Genomic DNA, 6386 nt, shown 5'->3' on the forward strand with positions numbered 1-6386 from the left:
AACGGGACAAACACGTAACAACTAGAGGAGATGGGCGGGAATCGAACCTGGGCCCCTTAGCACACATTAGGGATCGGCAGCCAAAGCCGCTAACCACCGCGTCACGGGGTCCTCAACGAATTTCCATATCATCACCATTTCAGGTTGCAAATTATTGAAAAACACGTCTTTTTCGCGTGTTCAAATAGGAAGGTGTTGTACCGTCTACGAGACATCGAGAAATGGACCTGGATTCGTGATCAGGAATTGGAGCAAATTTTTACGATTCCAGACAAACGCTGCTGCATCGGTAGAGTCTTCCCGCCAAGGAACCATGTTGTGGATCCAGAATCCACACAAAGCACAGCACCACGCTTTCGTAGATCGCAAGTTTCAAAGCACTGTTGAGATAGAGAGAGAGACTCGCTTTGCTCTCCCGCTCTGCTCTCTTTCTCACTCCATCAATCTAACGCACACCAATCTCGCAAGCTTCGCTCTCAATTCCCAAGTTTATATTCTCTTGCGCTCACACTCGCCAGCTCATTCGTAGCAAAAACCTCGGACGAGTCGGACCGCCGATTTATCCACGTCCACACGCACACTTGTCGCACGCACGCACACACCCACAAACGAGAACGCGCGCGCGCCAAATAAACACGTACTACGTTGGAAGTTGTTTTGTATTCAGTGTGCCTCTATCTCGTCGTCGTCGTTTTCTTCAAGATCCAAGCAGGCGCGCGAGATATAAATAAGAACAGTTAGAAGAGAAGACATTTCGCGCGCGCATTTTTTTAACAGTCAGTCGGTGAGATTCGGTGTTCTTCGTTTGTTTAAGGTTGAGTTTGCTGTTTGCTGCTGGCGAGGAAAAAATTGGATTCCATCAACGACTAAGTGGCAAACGCAGGGTTGTGTTCCCGATTCCGCGGTGGAAACTAGGTTGTGTAACAGTTGGATGGGGTCACCGATATGAGGTTTGGCTAATGGCAATTGCGACATGTGAAGCATCGTCTAGAGTGCAAAATTAAGCCAACCAACAAGTTGGCAGAACGATGGGTAGCTGAAAAACAAGCGAAAGAGGCTGTGAATGAATTACGTTAGCTGGAGTAGTTCATGGTACTAAATTGAAGTGACTAAAGATCGGAATCAAAAGTGCTCAAAGTGGCTGTCGAATAATACAACCGAAATACTATAAACAACAAGGCTGTGACAAAAAGTGCTTGTGAACAAAGCGGGAATAGTATGTGCTTAACTTTATCTGGTAGCAAGTGATAGAAGTAAAACGACAATCAACATGACAGCCAGCAAAGTTCAACCGCGACCAAACAGTTTTCTATCGGCATCGACCGCCGCTCCACAGAATGGTGCCCTGGCCAGCTACGGCAATGCCGCTCACTTCCAGCGGAACACTAAACGGTGCTTGTTTGGGAGGCCAGATCCCGCCGAGACTAAAAGACTGTACGACGAAAGTGTACAACAGGATCGCCAGCGGTTCATAACTCAATACCGCTTCGATACCGTAACCGGCCAACCCGTCGGAAGCTCCTCGATCTCATCCTACCCTTCCTCATCGTCGTCGTCGTCGTCGGCGTTACGCAGAAGCCCCACTAGAGAGTACAGCATCGGTCGGTCAAACGAGGCCGCCAACAACAAACGAGCCGTGCCAAGATGATTCCCTGGATGTTCCGGAACCACCACAACAGAAATCTTCAATAGGTGAGTTTTCCCGCCAAAAAATTCTCAGATCAGGTCCGGTGTATGTGTGTGTCGCCCACCACCAAAACAAGCCCCGAAAAGAGCGGGTCGTGTGCACTTTGCAAAAAAAAAGGCGAACGACACCCGAAAAAGAAGTGGCACACGTTTGGTGATCAATTTGACCACGAAAAAGAAAGAGAGGGAGAGGGAGCAGACGCACACAGACGTAGTCGAGACGACGCAGACGAGACCAAACTCTCCGTCGTCCGTTCACGTCTATTGAAATGACCTGTTTTCCAATACACCTTCACTTTGCAGTCTTGAAGGAGTATTGGCGGGAGAAGTGCCCGCGTGAAATTCTAAAATTCAATACCTGCAGTCTGGCTGTCTGGGGCGACGATTTGGCGCGAAAACGATTCTCGGCCGTCGTGCTTTTCGTAAATTTGTCTGCTCTTAGTGTAACGTTTTGGCGGGAAGCTGATGTTTTTGAGTTATGTAATAAAAGAACTTTTATGTAATTTGGTTGATGATCATATTATTATAAGTAGTATTTTAAAATGATATGATGAATTAAAATTTCTGTTCTCTGTGAAAACCAAACATAAATACTGTTGCCAAAGGCCAGTTGCATAAATTTCCAGCCAGTTCGCTTAAATCAATAAAACCCCGACTCTCTGTTCAAGATTGGGCCTCATAAACCTTTATTAAGCAATCCATTCCGTTCACTTAAGCGCGCATGCAAATGCACCACCAGTATTGATGATAATTTATGCACTCCTGCCATAAAAGTGCGAAAAACTGTTTACAGACGTGAGGCGTTTGGACGGCTGCATTCGATTTAAAATGCATTAAGCGTCGGCGTCCAAATTTGTTCCCTTCGTCAATTAGCCGATTGAGTTTACTGGTTTAACTTTGATGCATTGGTAAACTCACTCCGTACAGTCACAATGGAAACGGGTTGTCATTTGAATGGTTTTGTTAAAAAAATAATTATTTCATGGTTTATTTTAATTTTATGTCATTTTAAAATTTTCGATCAATCGTTTTACGTTACATCATTAAATGGTCAAGTTTTACTTGGAAATGCTTTGGATTCGTTCAAATTCATGAAAATCGATTTTTAACTTTTGAAAAGCGCGCCAAACTCGTACCACTTGTTTTCTGTTCCGCACATACGATGTTCTATACATTTGAGTTGTATAAATAAAACCAACTCGGAAGCCATGAGATGATGTATTCAGAGAGCGACTTTGTCAAAACAAGGAACTACAAACAAGTTGTCGATGTGTGTATGCGGAATCTTTGAATCTGTCCGAGATTTCACACATCTGCTTTATCTGTAGTATTCGCAACTGAAGTGTGTGTACTAAAACCTTAAACGTGGCACCGTAACTCTTACTTGTTAAACGAAGCTAGTTTGTAAATCCTCTCACAAGAGAGAGGGGATTAAAAAAAGCGCGCGCTTTTTGGTAAATAAATTTAGCTGTTTTCTAATGTCTTGTTAGGTGGAACTAGGTAATTCGTCAAAAAAACATTGTTTTTATAATACTGTAAAATTTTAGCACTAACCAAATTATGTTTTCCTTCTTTTCAGATCTGTCCCAGGCAACCGTGTTTGTCGCAACCTTCGCAGAGAAAGTCTTCCAACAACACAACTATAAGCTAAGCTTAAAGGCTACCATTCGATCTACTCCAATAAGTATCCCCAGCAGGGATTTCAACACTGAAGGTCATCTTCACCTCCACTTGTACCACCACCATTACCATTGCAAGAGAACAAGAATGCACCCTTTCACAGTAAAATCGTTTTCTTCACACTAGCACTCATACATTGAGCTGACAAAAAACAAGAACACCAGGGGGTTAAAACAAAACAATAACTATTATTTTCAACTTGAAATGCATAGCCTAGATGACGAATCTCTCGCGAGCCTTGGAAGCGTGAAATACAGACCATATGATCCAAGAGCCGTCGAGAGTTTCAATTTATTTTCTTATTTTAATAATAATAATGTAATCAAAAAGCAAACTTTGTGATAATTTATAAAATATGCGTGTCCTGTTTAAAAAGTTAGCAAGAAAAACTATTGAAAAAAAGAACACCGACCAAGCGTCGACCTATTTTAACAAAAACAAAAACGCATACCGGCCTGTAACCAATTGGCAAACCAGAAAGAAACGCGAAAGAACCAAGAACGGCACACGCGTAACAAAGAGTTCTTTCATTGTTATATTAATTTATAGCAAATTTTGTTGAGTAAGGACGAAATTTTTCCCCTTTGAGTAGTTTTTAAGTAATGTAACGAAATCGTTAATATTTTTTCAAACCCCCTCTTTGAGCAAACACTTACAAACATACCAACAAAGTCCATGTGGCTGATCATGTCGCCGACGGGAGCCAAAGTGTTTGATCTTCTTTACTACCATCTCCCCTCACACACATTTTTTTCTTATTAGTTGAACTCAATCAAAGAAACAAAAAGTTTGATCTCATAATATTATTAAACCTTGTTTTAGAGCTGATAATGCGTAGTTGTTAACGTGAGAGTGGTAAACATGAGATAATTCAGCAATTGAAGATTTGTTCAGTACAAAGCAAAATGAAAAAACAAGCACATCTACACCTTTCTCCATTCAGTTTCCGTACTATCAAAAGTTTTCACGCGAAAAGCGTATTTCCCTCAAGAAAATTTGGCTGAATGTACTGACATGAAAATTCACAGTTTTGAAAATGGTTTTGGTTGTTCGCCCTTCACAGATACAGTTTCACCATTTGTTATTTTTAGCACTGAGATTTTAAAGGTAACTCTTACTACACACACACATACACACCCACGAAAGTTAATTTTATTGCCATACAAGTTAGGAAGAATGTAACAATAATGGAAAAAATGACGAGTAGAGCTTTTCCTTAAACATGTTTTCAATTAGCATACCCTGTAGGTGCAAGACAAAAAAAAACTGTTTTTTTTTTCTACCGAATAAGCTATTGAAACGTCCACCCACTTCCGGATGCGCCAATGTACGAACCTCAAGTTCAAACAGATAAAAAGTAATGGAAGGCAAAAATGATTAATTCTATATTTGCAATAAATAAATAAGATCATATAAAATGTATGTTTTTTTCGTTTTTAGAGTAAAAGAAATATCACATCCACGCCGCAAATAAGCTTAATGGAACTCCTTTAAATGTTCAAGCAGCAAAAATCGTGATAGTATCATCAACCGTTGGAATCCACCGACATATCAGAAACTAGAAAAATATCTTTAACTTTTCAAATATCGCCTCACTTGGTTAAGGATGATCTAAATACCTGGAAAATCAACGCAAAAAATCTGGATAAAAACAGAGTAACGATGAGCCCTTTTCCAAAATTTCTCTGTGAAAAGCCTCTAGTCGGTCAATACAAATTAAATTTCTAAAACAACACGTAAAATCACATATTTGGCACAACATTTAATTAAGTAAAAATAAACAGAAAAGTTTAATTTAGTTTAAGAGCGAGTCCACGAGCAAAGCATACCCATCTCGTATCGACCTCAGCAACCTGCCTGAAATTTTCAGGGATTGTTTGTACCTGTTTGTACTTATGAAACTAGCATCTGGTCAAAATATGAGCACTCTAGGTCAACGGGAAGTGGGGCAAATCGGGACACAAAGTTTGAAAGTTCAAAAACGTCAAAAATCATAAAATGCTATAACTCAGGTAAAATTCAATATAATTTCAAAATCCAAAATGCATCTAAAAGGGCTTAAAAAATGCAACAATATGCAGGGAAAAGCATCCCAAGTAGCACTCATAACTTGTCGACTGTTGAATAATAGTTAGACAATTTTTTTTGATAAACATACGAGAAAAAAACTGATCATAACTTTAATAACAGTTTGTTTTACTGCTTGTATAACTGACTTATGTAACTATCGTGTTTTGTGCCACAAAAGTGTTAAAACACAGTCAACTTCACTCTTTTCCAACAAAACACAACATAGGAAAAATTCTCACCTATTTGGAGGGTTCCATCCAATTTGCTGGTTTACACTGTTTAAACAACTTATTTTGGAACACCTTCGATAGAAACTTGCTTGCTCACTTCCGTTTAACCCGGGCATGGTCTTCGGGTCTATATGACCCAAGAGCATGATAAAAGTTATCGTAACTTTTGACCTTTGGCACTTACAGAGCTGAAATTTTATGACTTTGTGTATCTTACCAAGACACACATTTGAGCCAAAAATGGACTTCCGGTGGCCACCGGAAGTGCCCCCCAGAAAAAAAGTCACACTTATGGTACTCGGGTCTATATGACCCAGAAATGTTTTTGGCTGCCAAAATTCGGAACCTTGACCGATTTTGGATGTCTTGGCCGCAAATGAAAGGTTAGAATGTCTACTTTGCGATTCCGATTGGCAGAACCGGTTTTGGGCACTGTGGCCACTGGGAACCTGCTACAACCGAAAAAAAGTCCTTTTTGAGGCCCCGACTTTGAGGACCTGTATCTCCGGAACGATAACACATAGCGGGTTGCTTCCAGTTGCATTTGACGGGTAATAACCTCAACTTTAAGCTCCCGTAGAGATGATTTGTCAAAAGTGGACACCGGTTCCGTTAACCCGGAACATCCGAAAAACATGATTTTTTCAGCTTTTGTTATAAAATCAACACATTAGTCAATTTTTTCAACCGGATTTTTTTGTAAATCATTACATACGCACA

At 40.3% G+C, this 6386-nt stretch overlaps 1 long non-coding RNA gene across 1 annotated transcript; it reads left to right on the top strand.

The window, feature by feature from the left end:
• The first annotated feature begins 528 nt into the window (after window positions 1–528).
• Window positions 529–4788, top strand: LOC119765132. The gene is made up of 2 exons (XR_005276515.1): window positions 529–1692; window positions 3266–4788. It is a non-coding gene; the product is annotated as an uncharacterized LOC119765132 (long non-coding RNA).
• Window positions 4789–6386: the final 1598 nt, after the last annotated feature.

This window comes from Culex quinquefasciatus, chromosome 1 (genome assembly GCF_015732765.1).
Source record: "Culex quinquefasciatus strain JHB chromosome 1, VPISU_Cqui_1.0_pri_paternal, whole genome shotgun sequence".
NCBI classification, from domain to species: domain Eukaryota; kingdom Metazoa; phylum Arthropoda; class Insecta; order Diptera; family Culicidae; genus Culex; species Culex quinquefasciatus.